This window comes from Schistocerca americana, chromosome 1 (genome assembly GCF_021461395.2).
Source record: "Schistocerca americana isolate TAMUIC-IGC-003095 chromosome 1, iqSchAmer2.1, whole genome shotgun sequence".
Taxonomy (NCBI): domain Eukaryota; kingdom Metazoa; phylum Arthropoda; class Insecta; order Orthoptera; family Acrididae; genus Schistocerca; species Schistocerca americana.
Window position 1 is genome coordinate 1,135,940,362 of NC_060119.1, and position 18,283 is coordinate 1,135,958,644.

The following is an 18,283-nucleotide window of genomic DNA, read 5'->3' on the forward strand; positions in this document are numbered from 1 at the left end:
CCTCTTCCTTAGTTAGCTGAGGTAGTAAGGCAAATGTATCGTTTGTGCCAACTGATCTGTAATTTTGTGGGTCAGTTGTTTTACTGTTCTTGTACACGAGAGTCACCTGCTTTTTTTTCCTGCTGATTGGGACTTTGCGCTGGGTGAGAGATACGCGATAAATGTAAGCTAAGTAAGGGGTCAATGCTGGGTAGACTACTCTCTAAAAATCGAACTGTGATTCCATCCGGACCTGGCTTCTTACCGGTACTTATTTTCAACTCTTTCAGTTGCTTCTCTATGTCAGGTATGCCTATTACTATGTCCTCGATAGAGGAGTCTGTGTGATGGTCAAACGCCGGTATGTTTGTTGAGTTCCTCCTGTGGGAATGATTTCTTCAGCGTAGAATTTAAAACTTCAGTTTTTCTTTTGCTGTCTTCTATTGCCACATCAGACTGGTTAGCCAATGACTGTAGAGAATCGTAAACTGGTTATTGATGGAATCAACTGAGAAAAACCAACTAACAGCGGCAAGCGTTCCCTGGAAACCTGAACGTTAACAGTGTATAACCAGTAACTTCATTATACACGTACTCATGATGGCAGGTGGATCTATGTGGAGTTTATAAGTCAACTATCGTCGTTATTATCTAGCTCAAGGTGACACTGAATGTATTAGGTGTTTAGGAACAATTACTTGTGCACATGTTCGAATTGTAAATGACATGACGAACTTCTTTCCCTTGGATTCAAACCCGTCACCTATAGCCATTGTTAACTACGTAATTCCATGCCAGAAAGAAACTCGATCATGGTATCGATCATATCACTGACTGGGCATAAACATATCTGAAATATAGAAGTTTTCTCCAGCATCAGTGTGCAGGTCAACTGACGAAACATTTGTAATGCACTGTCCATACTATATAACCTCGTATTACCCTGTTAACTAACCATGAAAGACATTCCATATAGTTTCATTGCAAGTAACAATATGTGCATGAATTTAAAATTGAAAGAAAAGAATGTAAAACATTGTGACACAGATTCGGACCCAGATTGTTAAATGAATAGAAACTGGCATTATATTCCTTTTTTTTCAGCAGTAGCGAGATGTTTGAGTCTAAAATGACTATAGATATTGTTTTTGGCGATACCAAGACTCGAAACCAGCACTTGCTACCGTTGTTTCCTAGCCACGTATAGATTTTAAATATTAATTGTTTGTTAAACAGTAACGAGATGTGCGAATGTTTTACTAGAAATAACGCAATGGAACGTTCTGTGCTGACTTTCAGACCAGTCCTGTTCACATGATCAGGAAGAAATGTTAACTGTCAAGTTAATTGAAACTTCCTGGCAGATTAAAACTGTGTACTGGACAGAGACTCGAACTCGGGACATTTTCCTTTCGCGGGCAAGTGCTCCCGAGTTCGAGTCTCGGTCCGGCACACAGTTTTAATCTGCCAGGAAGTTTCATAACAGCGCACACTCCACTGCGGAGTGAAAATCTCATTCTGGTATCAAGTTAATTTTCAGCTGTAGCAAGGAGTCTCGTGTGTGAACTTGAAATTATGTGATGGAATATTCTTTATTGACTGAGAGTCAAACCCAGCACATATCGGCATTATTGATTACAGTCGAAAAAAGTTTACTATAGAATTTATTCTTTATCTCCACGAGCTAGGAAGGAATATCTGAACTGGAAATTTGAGAGTTGTAGCATCGCGTTTTAGTACCTGAATAGTGTAAAATCGCGTAGTCTCCTTCCGCCGCCGAGCAGTGTGTCAGCAGTGCGCAAGTAGCAGCATTACTGCATTTACTAGGCAATCTTGTATTTTAATAACCGTTTAAATTTTGTGTCGATTTGTTTGCGCTCTCTGTAGATTAGTTCAGACGTTCTTTGCACAACAGTTTTTAGCATGGACAGGGACTGCAACTGCTGTGTTCGGATGCAGGCTGAGTTGGCATCCCTTCACTGCCAGCTTCAGGCAGTGTTGGCTTCGGTCACACAGCTTGAGGCTGTTGCCAATGGGCATCACTGTGGGGGTCCGGATGGGGGTTTGTCGGGGACGGCCAGCTCGTCCCACGCGTCCCCAGATCGGACTACGACTGTGGCTGCCCGGGATACTGCCCGCATTAAGGCTGATCCCTCACCTGTGGTAGAGTGGGAGGTCGTCTCAAGGTGTGGCAGGGGGCGAAAGACATTCCGGAGGGCTGAACGGAAGGCCTCTCCAGTTTGTCTGACGAACCGGTTTCAGGCTCTGTTTCAGGCTGATACTGATCTTCGGCCTGACATGGCTGCTTGTCCTGTTCCAGAGGTTGCCCCTCAGTCTGCAAGATCCGGGCAGTCGCAGAGGGTGGGCTTACTGGTAGTTGGGAGCTTCAACGTCAGGCGCGCAATGGGGCCCCTTAGGGATATGGCAGCAAGAGAGGGGAAGAAAACCAATGTGCACTCCGTGTACATACCGGGGGGAGTCATTCCAGATGTGGAAAGGGTCCTTCCGGATGCCATGAAGGGTACAGGGTGCACCCATCTGCAGGTGGTCGCTCATGTCGGCACCAATGATGTGTGTCGCTATGGATCGGAGGAAATCCTCTCTGGCTTCCGGCGGCTATCTGATTTGGTGAAGACTGCCAGTCTCGCTAGCGGGATGAAAGCAGAGCTCACCATCTGCAGCATCGTCGACAGGACTGACTGCGGACCTTTGGTACAGAGCCGAGTGGAGGGTCTGAATTAGAGGCTGAGACAGTTCTGTGACCGTGTGGGCTGCAGATTCTTCGACTTGCGCCATAGGGTGGTGGGGTTTCGGGTTCCGCTGGATAGGTCAGGAGTCCACTACACGCAACAAGCGGCTACACGGGTAGCAAGGGTTGTGTGGCGTGGGCTGGGCGGTTTTTGTAGGTTGGATGGCCTTGGGCAAGTACAGAAAGGGCAACAGCCTCAACGGGTGCGGGGCAAAGTCAGGACATGCGGGGACCAAGCAGCAATCGGTATTGTAGTTGTAAACTGTCGAAGCTGCGTTGGTAAAGTACCGGAACTTCAAGCGCTGATAGAAAGCACAGAAGCTGAAATCGTTATAGGTACAGAAAGCTGGCTGAAGCCAGAGACAAAATCTGCCGAAATTTTTACAAAGGCACAGACGGTGTTTAGAAAGGATAGATTGCATGCAACCGGTGGTGGCGTGTTTGTCGCTGTTAGTAGTAGTTTATCCTGTAGTGAAGTAGAAGTGGATAGTTCCTGTGAATTATTATGGGTGGAGGTTACACTCAACAACCGAGCTAGGTTAATAATTGGCTCCTTTTACCGACCTCCCGACTCAGCAGCATTAGTGGCAGAACAACTGAGAGAAAATTTGGAATACATTTCACATAAATTTTCTCAGCGTGTTATAGTCTTAGGTGGAGATTTCAATTTACCAGATATAGACTGGGACACTCAGATGTTTAGGACGGGTGGTAGGGACAGAGCATCGAGTGGCATTATACTGAGTGCACTATCCGAAAATTACCTCGAGCAATTAAACAGAGAACCGACTCGTGGAGATAACATCATGGACCTACTGATAACAAACAGACCCGAACTTTTCTACTCTGTATATGCAGAACAGGGAATCAGTGATCATAAGGCCGTTGCAGCATCCCTGAATATTGAAGTTAATAAGAATATAAAAAAAAGGGAGGAAGGTTTATCTGTTCAGCAAGAGTAATAGAAGGCAGATTTCGGACTACCTAACAGATCAAAACGAAAATTTCTGTTCCGACACTGACAATGTTAAGTGTTTATGGAAAAAGTTCAAAGCAATCGTAAAATGCGCTTTAGACAGGTACGTGCCGAGTAAAACTGTGAGGGACGGGAAAAACCCACCGTGGTACAACAACAAAATTAGGAAACTTCAGCGAAAGCAAAGAGAGCTTCACTCCAAGTTTAAACGCAGCCAAAACCTCTCAGAAAAACAGAAGCTAAACGATGTCAAAGTTAGCGTAAGGAGGGCTACGCGTGAAGCGTTCAGTGAATTCGAAAGTAAAATTCTATGTACCGACTTGACAGAAAATCTTAGGAAGTTCTGGTCTTACGTTAAATCAGTAAGTGGCTCGAAACAGCATATCCAGACACTCCGGGATGATGATGGCATTGAAACAGAGGATGACACGCGTAAAGCTGAAATACTAAACACCTTTTTCCAAAGCTGTTTCACAGAGGAAGACCGCACTGCAGTTCCTTCTCTAAATCCTCGAACAAACGAAAAAATGGCTGACATCGAAATAAGTGTCCAAGGAATAGAAAAGCAACTGGAATCACTCAACAGAGGAAAGTCCACTGGACCTGACGGGATACCAATTCGATTCTACACAGATTACGTGAAAGAACTTGCCCCCCTTCTAACAGCCGCGTACCGCAAGTCTCTAGAGGAACGGAAGGTTCCAAATGATTGGAAAAGAGCACAGGTAGTTCCAGTTTTCAAGAAGGATCTTCAAGCAGATGCGCAAAACTATAGGCCTATACCTCTGACATAGATCTGTTGTAGAATTTTAGAACATGTTTTTTGCTCGCGTATCATCTCATTTCTGGAAACCCAGAATCTACTCTGTAGGAATCAACATGGATTCCGGAAACAGCGATCGTGTGAGACCCAACTCGCTTTATTTGTTCATGAGACCCAGAAAATATTAGATACAGGCTCTCAAGTAGATGCTATTTTTCTTGACTTCCGGAAGGCGTTCGATGCAGTTCCGCACTGTCGCCTGATAAACAAAGTAAGAGCCTACGGAATATCAGACCAGCTGTGTGGCTGGATTGAAGAGTTTTTAGCAAACAGAACACAGCATGTTGTTATCAATGGAGAGACGTCTACAGACGTTAAAGTAACCTCTGACGTGCCACAGGGGAGTGTTATGGGACCATTGCTTTTCACAATATATATAAATGACCTAGTAGATAGTGTCGGAAGTTCCATGCGGCGTTTCGCGGATGATGCTGTAGTATACAGAGAAGTTGCAGCATTAGAAAATTGTAGCGAAATGCAGGAAGATCTGCAGCGGATAGGCACTTGGTGCAGGGAGTGACAAGTGACCCTTAACATAGACAAATGTAATGTATTGTGAATACATAGAAAGAAGGATCCTTTATTGTATGATTATATGATAGCGGAACAAACACTGGTAGCAGTTACTTCTGTAAAATATCTGGGAGTATGCGTGCGGAACGATTTGAAGTGGAATGAACATATAAAATTAATTGTTGGTAAGGCGGGTACCAGGTTGAGATTCATTGGGAGAGTCCTTAGAAAATGTAGTCCATCAACAAAGGAGGTGGCTTACAAAACACTCGTTCGACCTATACTTGAGTATTGCTCATCAGTGTGGGATCCGTACCAGATCGGGTTGACGGAGGAGATAGAGAAGATCCAAAGAAGAGCGGCGCGTTTCGTCACAGGGTTATTTGGTAACCGTGATAGCGTTACGGAGATGTTTAACGAACTCAAGTGGCAGACTCTGCAAGAGAGGCGCTCTGCATCGCGGTGTAGCTTGCTGTCCAGGTTTCGAGAGGGTGCGTTTCTGGATGAGGTATCGAATATATTGCTTCCCCCTACTTATACCTCCAGAGGAGATCACGAATGTAAAATTAGAGAGATTAGAGCGCGCACGGAGGCTTTCAGACAGTCGTTCTTCCCGCGAACCATACGCGACTGGAACAGGAAAGGGAGATAATGACAGTGGCACGTAAAGTGCCCTCCGCCACACACCGTTGGGTCGCTTGCGGAGTATAAATGTAGATGTAGATGTAGATGTGATGGAAACTTCATTCTCAGGCTAGGAATTCAGACCAGGACTTATCGTTACTGTTGACAACACATGAAGAGATTGATAACACACGAAGAGACGTTAAAAATGTATTTTTTAAATCATTAGTTCGGTGTGCACATGTTAGAGTTTGAAATGAAATGATAAATATTTTTGTTTTGGACAAGGATTCGAACTCACATGCATTCCTTTCGTGCAGACCTAGAGGAGTTTGAAATCTTGGGGTAAACATCGAAGTGATGGAAACGTAGCGTCCTGAGAGGGTCAATTACTGTGAAAGGCGAGATCCGAATTTGAATCCCAGCCCAGCACCAAACTTTTCAAAGTCTCAGGTTCAAATGAAATAAGAGCCCTTTAACCTTACGTGAATATTGGTTAATAAAATAAAATAAAATTTCTAGTGCAAGGACGCTTACCGGTGACATAGTCTCTCTTTGCCGCGACTTCCGCCCGTATCGCGGCACAAACTGAATCGGCTTTGCACCAGTAGCCAGCGAATGGATGTAATGTTTAAAGTGGATTCAGAACTACGAGGTCACTTGACATTCTTCACTTGGCGTGAGCATATTAGGTTCAATAAACCGTAATTTTCTTTCCAATTGATCCAAAGTGAAGAGATCTTCTCAGATATAGAACACGCCAGAAAACAAGAATACACAATATATATTTACAAAATAAGAACGGATATGCTGATGTACATTCCACAGATTGCAAATGAAGTTGTCCTTGTGGATGTGGAATAGGTCAAAATAAAAATCGTAAGCACATTTACATTTAAAAGGACGTAAAACTTGTCACCAGATATTAAACTTTCAATACACTGAAGTGCATATGATAATTGTTAGGCTATTGTAGCCATGCATCATCAAATAAAAAATAAAATAAAGAACATTTTACAGCACTTATTTACAATGATCGTGTTACTCCACAAAAGTTTGCACCCAAGCCAAACTGTATGCAATATTCACATTGAGTGACATTATTAATAACATGCATGTATCAATCGGATATGATAAGAAAGTCATCATAGAGTAGGAGTTGGCCACCAATAAATCCTTTACACTTTTCTTTATTATTAGTTAAACTTTTTTGAGATGATGCATCTCAACTCTGCTGTTGTTATGTCAAGTTCTGGGTATCTTCTTTCTGTAACACCTACCTGTATGAATCAATTAACGGGAGAAGAAAAAGATCAAACAAACTACACTCCAGATACAAAATTTAGTATAAGAAAACATTACATTGCAAAGAAAAGTTAAATACACACTTGGTTGACTGCTCACATTTACATCATCTTCCACCACAGCCTCTTATGTACCCTAGCAATGAGGAGGCACATACAAGTTTAAACTGTACAGTATTTTTAGATTCAATACTTTAACATTCTTCACACATAAACTATCTGAGCAATTGCAATGGACATTTCTTGATCATGAACATTTGTGAACAAACTAAAATATAAAAGTATTCATTTTATTCAAAAGTGTACCTCATTCTTGAAGTCAGACGAAATCAAGACACATGAAATTCTAGGTAATGATTACATACTTTCCTGGCGACTACAAGTCTAATCTAGTCAATCAAAAAAGTATTTCTGTATGAGTATGCGAACTCACATCAGTTATAAACCTGGCAATGACCCCAAGCTACAATTTATAACTACATTTTTCACATACATAACATTTCACATTTTTCACTTAATTACATTATTTACAATAAAATCGGTCATCATTATCATCATATTTTTTCAGTCAATAGGAGTACAAAGGCAATGTATTTACCTTATCTAGAATTATAAAACGATAATCATCCTGTCAGGTGAACCTATTTTGTATCGTTTAGCAGTAGAATATACATGGTGCTTTGGTTAAATTATGTAATGAACAGTTTTTTTTAACTTCCAAATCCGACACACATTGCTTGTAATCATCGATGGTCAACCAGAAACTGTTTTAATCCTTGGCTCTGTGCATTATGTGTCCAGACTTGATCTCAAGAACATACCTGTCTGCTGGTAGATCTACAAATTCTGTAATAGGTTCACCATTCCATTCATTTTTCATTAATCCAACCTCTTTTTTATCTATGAGCAGAATGTTGTGCACCTTTCATTAGTCTAATTCTCTTTTTATCCACAAGCAGCTGTAATACCTGTTATTTACAGGCCAACCAGAATTAACGTTTTTCGAAATATCCGAAATAGCCATTCCTGCTGAAATGGGTTTACCAAAGACTACATCAAGCCTGTTCAGTCCAATGCCAACTAAATTTTTGTTAAAAATATGACTACTCTGAGAACATGTGAATAACCTCTTAATAAAATCCACATATACTTCTACTTCCCAGTACCTCCCCCAAATACTCACTACTACTACAGTTTAAAAAGCTAAAAATCTATCTACACTATGGACAACAGTAATCGCAAAAATTTCTGTAACTCAACACCTTTGTATGAAAAATTATCATGTTATATCAGCAACATGCGTTTTGTACTGTAGTATAACAGTAACACAAATAAAACATGTGAAAATAACATAGTGGCATTTACTTTGATAGCCTACAGTCTTAACACAAACACTGTACTTTTGAAATACTTGTTAGTCGTGAAAATACTGTAAATTACACCATCCTGGTAGACATTTTAGATGTGAAAATAAAAGTGTGGCACTTGATGTAAACATTGTGTAGCTGATGGAGCTGACCTATTTTTGAAATTCATTTTAGACATGGAACTGCAGTAGGTTACTGTTCTACCTGAAATGATGCTTGGTCAATTCCCTTTCATCTATGGCTTCATTTAGACAAAGGATTAAATGTCAATTGCTTAGAAGGTTATTTTAACTACATGTGTCTTTTACAGTTATAGAACAATTTAAACGTGGTAACAGCATTGCGGCTTTTAATCTGTGAGTCCACAGTCGTGTTTTGGATACCAGGTGAGATGTGGTGATAAGAATGTGACATTTGACGTAAGCATTGTGTGTTGCACATAGAGGTGTACATGTCCCGCTTTTAACCCGCCCATGCTTGCCCGGTGGCCAGGCGGGCAGGCCGCCGCTCGTTGTCAACAGAACGGGCAGGCTGCTTCACTCCCAGCCAAGCCAAGCAGAACCCAACCCGGGCAGGCTGCGGGAAACTTGCTTGCCTGCCCATATTACTGCTGAGCTGCGCTACGCAGCCGTTTAGTCTGCGCGCGTCATTGTCGTATTATGAACGTTAATCAAAAGTTTTTATTTTACCTGAGCACCAAAAGACAAACCCCAACATTATATATATATGTATTAATTTCAGGTAAAAAAAATATTGGTTTTATTTGTATATTCTTCGTTTACGCGTATATTTCGGGCTTCTTATCTATATAAATAAAAATTAATTGCCAAATGTGTTGATAAGCGTAAAACTCGAGAACGCCTGGACCAGTTCGGCTAAATTTTTTTTGCTGTGTTCGTAATTCTCAGGACAAGGTTTTTATGAAATAAAATTTTTCGAAAATCGACCGAAAAATTGGAAAATTTGACAAAAACTGAAAGTGCGTTTTCATTGTGTCCGTGTGTTTGTATTGCATACAATCTTGATGAAATTTTGCACACTATACCTTGAAACCAAGAGGAAGGTCACAGTCTACATAAAATTTCATATGGTGCATGACAGAGGTTCCTTTACATAACGGAACTCGACAAATTGTACGTATTTATTCCGATCTTGATGAAATTTGGCACACTTGATATTCAAAGCAGGATGAAGGGCGCTGCCTGCTTAAAATTCTGAATGGTGCATGGCGGAGGGTACTTTACGCACACACTTCTACACCAACCTACAATTTTATTCCGATCTTGAAGAAATTTTGCACACTTGACCATCAAGAGGAACATCACTGTCTACATAATATTTCGGACAGTACATTGAAGAGAGTACCTTACAAAAGATTTTGACATCGTTCGCAGGTTACCATGAAAGTTCACTATGTACGCATGTTTCCATGGAGAAGGTTTTTGAATATTTAGATGTGCATGTATATGTATATATACATATATATACGCATATACATATACATATATATACATATACATATATATACATATACATATACATTTATATACATAAACATATATAAATATAAATATATATATATATATATATACATATACATGCACATGTAAATATTCAAAAACCTTCTCCATGGAAACATGCGTACATAGTGAACTTTCATGGTAACCTGCAAACGATGTCAAAATCTTTTGTAAGGTACTCTCTTCAAGATCATAGACATTTCGTTTAAAAGAAATGTATATATATATATATATATATATATATATATATATATATATATATATATACACACATTTCTTTTAAACGAAATGTCTATGATCTTTTTGAAATTTGAGAGCTGTCTGACACATTCACAGTCATCGTGTTGGACAATTCGCGCACAGCAAATGTCGTTTAACAGTAGCAAACCATTTTTGGTTAAGTGAACGTGTTATATTGGCTGTAAAAAACCTTGATGTTAACGAAATGAATTTTCAGATTCAAAATATGACACCTGGCGAATTGCTGACATACAAGTCGGTTTATTCCGTTACTAACCAAGATGATGTAGTCAAGTATCCTACGGAATTTTTAAATTCGCTGGATTTCTCCGGATTACCGCCTCCCAATCTGTAATTAAGTCGGATCGGCAATCATGTTGCGAAAGGTAAACCAGCCACGTCTTTGTAATGGCACCCGGCTTGCGGGGAAGAAGATAAAGAACAACGTAATCGAAGCCACAATTTTAAAAGGAAAGTACAAAGGTGAGGACAGTTTGATTCCAATATCACTAAGATTCCGACCGACATGCCATTCGACTTTAAACGGTTATAATTTCCAGTGCAGCTTACATTTGCCATGTCGATAGATAAATCGCAGGGGCAGTTGTTATATGTTTGTGGCATCAATCTTGAAACTCATGTTTTTCACATGGCTATTTGTATGTCGCATATTGCCCTGTCGGGACACCTTCAACTTCATTTGTTTACGCACCAGAAAACAAAACTATCATTGCTGCGTATCAAAAAGTATTACAATAAATGCTACCTAGCAATAAACTTTGACACTGATTCACTGATCACCACAAAAGTTGACAGATATATATGAGTTTTCATAGATAGGTGAAGAGGAGATGAACTGAGGTGGCGGAATCCAACAGAGAGAGGACGAGGAGAAGGATAGAGGGTGGGGGCGGGGGGGGGGGGGAGATGGGCCAAGGGATGGGTTCAAAAATGGTTCAAATGGCCCTGAGCAATATGGGACTTAACTTCTGAGGTCATCAGTCCCCTAGAACTTAGAACTACTTAAACCTAACTAACCTAAGGACATCACACACATCCATGCCCGAGGCAGGATTCGAACCTGCAACCGTAGCGGTCGCGCGGTTCCAGACTGTAGCGCCTAGAACTGTTTGGCGACTTCGGCCGGCCAAAGGATAGGGAGTGGGGGGGGGGGGGGTGGAGGTGATCAAAGAGATAGTGGGAGAGGACTAAATGGATAGAGAGAAAATACGGGAGGGAAGATGGACTACGAGAGTATGGAATAAATAAATGCCCAGGCAACGCAATGCAGTCTGTGCTGCACTTTTCAACACCGAAACGGATGGATATTTGTACTAAAGAAGTGAACCTCCACCCCCCAAAAAGAAGATTGGTCACCTCCCCAGAAGAATAAATTATCTACGCCCCTATTAACCACTGTACTGCAATGAGAACCAAATTAAGATTTTGGAAGTCTAGATTCTTTAACTTTAGTATGTTTCAGCCAAGTATGACACCAATTATATAAATATTTAACTACGTTTCCAGGATGTATTTTACTGGTTCTGTGAATTCATTCGAAGTTGGAAAAATCATTCTAAATTGCCAAAATGCATTTTAACAAAATCGAAGGACTTGTTTCGTATCCAGTTCGTCTAAAAACTATAGTACTGGGAATACAATGGCGACCCTGAGCCATTTTTCGCGGCTCCTACGTTTGCGTCATGAGAGTCCACACTTGTAGTCTAGGTCTGCATCATGAGGGACCATATTTCGGACCATCATGATGCAGACTAAGACGACGAGTGTTTACTTGCATGATGCAAATCTAAACGACGACTCTAGACCCTCGTAACACAGACCTAAACGACGAGTCTGAATCCTCATGACGCAGATATAGACGCTGTGGAGAGTGGCTCAGAGTTTCCATTATATTCCTACTACAATACATTCATGGAAAAAGACGCTCTTCATTTTAGGACTATTTGTAGTGTCTAGGTTTTCAGCATCTTGACTCTGCATGTGGGATTCCCCTTAATATAGAAATACAAGAATAAAATTACATTTCGCAATGTGTGTGGAACTCAACAAAATAAATTGTAATTTAAACTCATAATGTGTATTGCCTTACTCCACAAATGAATATTTTATTTTGCAGAACACTTTTCAACATAAAATCTTTACAAATTTTCCTTCAGTTCCCCTGAAAGTATTATTTAGGCCAAACCAGATACTCCTAAAAATATTTTGCAAACCCAAGTAATAGAAAATGGTTTACAAACAATAATTAATGTCACTTGGAAGGACTGAAATCAAAAATTTTAATCTAAAATAAAAATGAACTGTATGCATTACAAAATTTCTATCTCAGAAAGCACAAGAAAGAAATCTGCACTCTTAATTAGTAAATTTGCGCTCAAACTCATAGTTTCCCGTTTAATGTTCTACTGTATTTTCAATGTGTCTGCTGATTAGTGTTTGAATTAATTATGACGAGATCGTTAAGTCTGTCTGCACTAAGACGTGATCGTTTTTCGCTAATTAGGTTTCCAGCGCAACTAAAAATTCTCTCACTAGACGCACTAGTGGCTGGTATATTTAATATTTTTCTTGCCACGCAAGTCGAGGAAGTCGTTGGGAGTTATTTTTCCACCACTGTAGAATATCTCCCTCGTTCACACAGTGTTCTTGCAAGTATCTGCTGACTTCATCATGTAGGAGAGGAGGCTCTTCTGCCCAGTCCTCAAATTTCGCCATTTTGTACGGCCCTGGATTTGTTTCTTGGTTGCTGTGATTGGGCACTTGTACTGAAACTGTACAGGTTCCAATTAATATTTGCAGAATAATGTGAAGATCGTACTACACATAGTTGAAATTATAATAGGTTTTAGATGATGCTATCATTTATCGTCCTGTAAAGTCACCAGAAGATCAAAACTAACTGCAGGACGATTTAAATAAGGTATATATTTTTGGTGTGAAAATTAGCAGTTGGCAATAAATAATGACAAGAGCGAGGTTATCCCTGTGTGTACTAAACTAAGTCCGTTAAACTTCATTTACAAGATCAACCAGTCAAATCTAAGGGCTGTATATTCTACTTAATACCTCTGATTACAATTACGACCTACTTAAATAGGAATGGACACACAGAAAATGCTGTAGGCGTTTTAATGACAAAACACTCTTTTGGAGCATTGCTACGAAGTTGGAGAGCCTTACTATTGACGGAAGAGGTCGAAAGAGTCTAAATAAGGGCAGCTGGTTTGGTATTATCGTAAAACAGGGGAAAGAGTGTCGCGGAAATTACACAAGAGTTGGGGTGGTAATCATTTCAACAATGGCGTTTTTTGACGTGGCGCGATCTATATATGAAATTTCGATCACCAACTTACACCTCCGAATTCGAAGAGATATTGTTGAGTCCCATATACATTGGAAGAAATGATCATCAGAATAAAATACAAAAAAGCAGCGCTCAGACGGAGAGCTGTAGATGTTCTATCCCGCGCGAAATTCGAGAAAAGGAGACAAATAAGTTGAAAGTGGTTCGATGAACCCTCAACTAAGCACTTGCGTGTGTCTTGCAGAGTAACCATGTACATGTAGATGAAGAATATATGCATTATCTTAGGAGCTTACCTTCAGCACACATCTGTCGTGCTGCTTGGTAAACTTCAATTTTTTCATCCTCGGTTAACTTTCTTAATGTGCGGTAGTTAGCCACCATAAACGTTGCAATTTTATGCAACATACTAACGCACATTTTCTATTCTAGGAAGGCATCAGCGGCTTGTTTCAAAGGTTTCATGTCCTGAAAATACATTTTCTCAACATACATATTTCACAAGTGGTTCTATAATATTCAGATGGAATAAAATTACAAACCTCTTCATCGTTATCCCGTACGGTACAGTGAGTTTTTAAGGCATAAAACCACGGTAGAACTAAATGTAGGGTTGGATCCTTGTCACTCTCTAGATCAACTGTGGCTTCTTTAAACGGCTTAAGAAATTCTATAAGCTGGCCAGTTATATGGTGGTCATAACCCAGCATCTTATCAGAGGCACCTTCATTATGTAAAACAGGCTTCACTGAATCAATCTGAGAATGGACTGATACAAGCATGTCAAAATAACTATTCCAACGAGTTGAAACCCACTGCTTTAAAGATGAGTTCAGTCTCACACAGAGACCTCTTCTCTTGAAGTACGAAACCGTAGCCCGCACTGTATTAAGAATGGCTAATATATTTGGAACATTTTCTTTCAAAAACTGTTCGCTCAGAACATGTTTCAAGACTGTGTTTATACTATGAGCCATGCATGGAAGACGCTGATATACTTCGAGAGCTTTGACAATGTTACTGCCCTGGTCTGTGACAAACGTAATTTTGGCAATGTCTTCACGAGAAACACCCATAGTTTCTAAGCCATCTTCCAACTCGTTTCGAATATTCGAGTCAGTTTTTGGGCAGTCAGGAAACGCAGAGCACATTAGTACATATTTATTCAAACGCCAGTCTGAATTTATGTAATGCATTGTCACGGACATGTAATGCACCCCTTTGTAATTGTCTGTCCATAGATCAATTGTACTGGCACATATACCAGAACGAATCGCATGCACTATATCTGGGAGCACTTTGCTGCGCACTTTATCAGCTAAGGTTTGAACTTTCCTAGCTACTGTCACTCGGGAAGGCATAACATTTTTAATATCAACTGAGCCATATTTTTTACCTATGTCGATCAGTGTCTGCCCTAAATTAAGAAATCCTTCTCCCTCTATGCTGCTAAATGGTCTCAGGTCCTTAGCACACATTTCGACGCACTTTTCGGCCACTAAATCTTTGTCCTCTTTCAAGATATTTACGGAGTGAGGGAACTGCTTGTCAAATTTGCACACATGTCGTAACATACTCGAGGTTCCCGAATAAGTACTTAAGAGCTTTTTACATAGTTTGCATTGAGACACACCTACCGATTTATTTAAAGCGGCCTCATAAACACACGAAAACGTTTCCCATGCGGCACATGTGCTCTGTTTCGTTACCAGCATGTATTCGCCAGTTGTCAATTTTTTTTCAATCTCACTAAAGTTCGACCTATTCATTGTGCTGCCTCCACCGTTGCGATAAATGAACTGCAGGCTAACTACCTGGCTACTCTAGTCACGGTAGCTTGACAGCGCAACCTGTTGTCAGGCGCAGCAAGCTGAGCGGGTCCCGTGAAGCTTGGCAGGCTTGCGGGAACCCAGGTAGCCCGGGCTTGCGGGAGCCCGTATCGCCCGCATTGCCCACTATGCCTCAGTACACGCGCACTCTTGTGTTTACATCGCGGCAGGCTGACCTGCATGAATGGTTGCAGAGGTGCTAGGGGCAAGCAGGCTGCAAGGGGAATTTGTACACCTCTGGTTGCACAACATGTTTTTTGACGTACATTTTAGACATCGAAATACTGTTAGTTACACGCTTCACTAATTTTAATGGACATTTTAGGCCTAGCAACAACGTTGACATAACCATTTGTGTTCATAAATATCCTTGATAAATAATACAGATAATTTAGGTGTGTTAATATTTAATTTGAGGGTCCATCATATTCTGGTGGTGCTTAATCTCAAATTGTAGATGTGAAAATAGCTTTATATACACTCCTGAAAATGGAAAAAAGAACACATTGACACCGGTGTGTCAGACCCACCATACTTGCTCCGGACACTGCGAGAGGGCTGTACAAGCAATGATCACACGCACGGCACAGCGGACACACCAGGAACCGCGGTGTTGGCCGTCGAATGGCGCTAGCTGCGCAGCATTTGTGCACCGCCGCCGTCAGTGTCAGCCAGTTTGCCGTGGCATACGGAGCTCCATCGCAGTCTTTAACACTGGTAGCATGCCACGACAGCGTGGACGTGAACCGTATGTGCAGTTGACGGACTTTGAGCGAAGGCGTATAGTGGGCATGCGGGAGGCCGGGTGGACGTACCGCCGAATTGCTCAACACGTGGGGCGTGAGGTCTCCACAGTACATCGATGTTGTCGCCAGTGGTCGGCGGAAGGTGCACGTGCTCGTCGACCTGGGACCGGACCGCAGCGACGCACGGATGCACGCCAAGACCGTAGGATCCTACGCAGTGCCGTAGGGGACCGCACCGCCACTTCCCAGCAAATTAGGGACACTGTTGCTCCTGGGGTATCGGCGAGGACCATTCGCAACCGTCTCCATGAAGCTGGGCTACGGTCCCGCACACCGTTAGGCCGTCTTCCGCTCACGCCCCAACATCGTGCAGCCCGCCTCCAGTGGTGTCGCGACAGGCGTGAATGGAGGGACGAATGGAGACGTGTCGTCTTCAGCGATGAGAGTCGCTTCTGCCTTGGTGCCAATGATGGTCGTATGCGTGTTTGGCGCCGTGCAGGTGAGCGCCACAATCAGGACTGCATACGACCGAGGCACACAGGGCCAACACCCGGCATCATGGTGTGGGGAGCGATCTCCTACACTGGCCGTACACCACTGGTGATCGTCGAGGGGACACTGAATAGTGCACGGAACATCCAAACCGTCATCGAACCCATCGTTCTACCATTCCTAGACCGGCAAGGGAACTTGCTGTTCCAACAGGACAATGCACGTCCGCATGTATCCCGTGCCACCCAACGTGCTCTAGAAGGTGTAAGTCAACTACCCTGGCCAGCAAGATCTCCGGATCTGTCCCCCATTGAGCATGTTTGGGACTGGATGAAGCGTCGTCTCACGCGGTCTGCACGTCCAGCACGAACGCTGGTCCAACTGAGGCGCCGGGTGGAAATGGCATGGCAAGCCGTTCCACAGGACTACATCCAGCATCTCTACGATCGTCTCCATGGGAGAATAGCAGCCTGCATTGCTGCGAAAGGTGGATATACACTGTACTAGTGCCGACATTGTGCATGCTCTGTTGCCTATGTCTATGTGCCTGTGGTTCTGTCAGTGTGATCATGTGATGTATCTGACCCCAGGAATGTGTCAATAAAGTTTCCCCTTCCTGGGACAATGAATTCACGGTGTTCTTATTTCAATTTCCAGGAGTGTATATATACCAGGTGATCAAAAAGTCTGTATAAATTTGAAAAGTTAATAAACCACGGAATAATGTAGATAGAGAGGTAAAAATTGACACACATGCTTGGAATGACATGGGGTTTTGTTAGAACAAAAAAAAAAAACCATATTGCTAGACTCGTGAAAGATCTCTTGCGCGCGTCGTTTGGTGATGATCGTGTGCTCAACCTCCACTTTCGTCATGCTTGGCCTTCCAGGTCCCCAGACCTCAGTCCGTGCGATTATTGGCTTTGGGGTTACCTGAAGTCGCAAGTGTATCGTGATCGACCGACTTCTCTAGGGATGCTGAAAGACAACATCCGGTGCCAATGCCTCACCATAACTCCGGACATGCTTTACAGTGCTGTTCAAAACATTATTCCTCGACTGCAACTATTGCTGAGGAATGATGGTGGACATATTGAGCATTTCCTGTAAAGAACATCATCTTTGCTTTGTCTTACACTGTTAAGCTGCTTATTGCTATTCTGATCAGATGAAGTGCCATCTGTCGGACATTTTTTGAACTTTTGTATTTTTTTGTTTCTAATAAAACCCCATGTCATTCCAAGCATGGGTGTCAATTTGTACCTCTCTATCTACATTATTCCGTGATTTATTCAGTTTTCAAATTTATACTGACTTTTTGATCACACGATATATATATATATATATATATATATATATATATATATATATATATATATATATATATATATGAGTCGAAACAAGGCCCCCGGGAGTAGACAACATTCCATTAGAACGACTAACACGCTGGGAGAGCCAGTCTTGACGAAACTCTACCGTTTGGTGAGCAAGATGTATGAGACAGGCGAAATACCCTCAGACTTCAAGAAGAATATAATAATTCCAATCCCAAAGAAAGCAGGTGTTGACAGATGTGAAAATTACCGAACTATCAGTTTAATAAGTCACAGCTGCAAAATACTAACGCGAATTCTTTACAAACGAATGGAAAAACTGGTAGAAGCCGACCTCGGGGAAGATCAGTTTGGATTCCGTAGAAATGTTGGAACACGTGAGGCAATACTGACCTTACGACTTATCTTAGAAGAAAGATTAAAGAAAGGCAAACCTACGTTTCTAGCATTTGTAGACTTAGA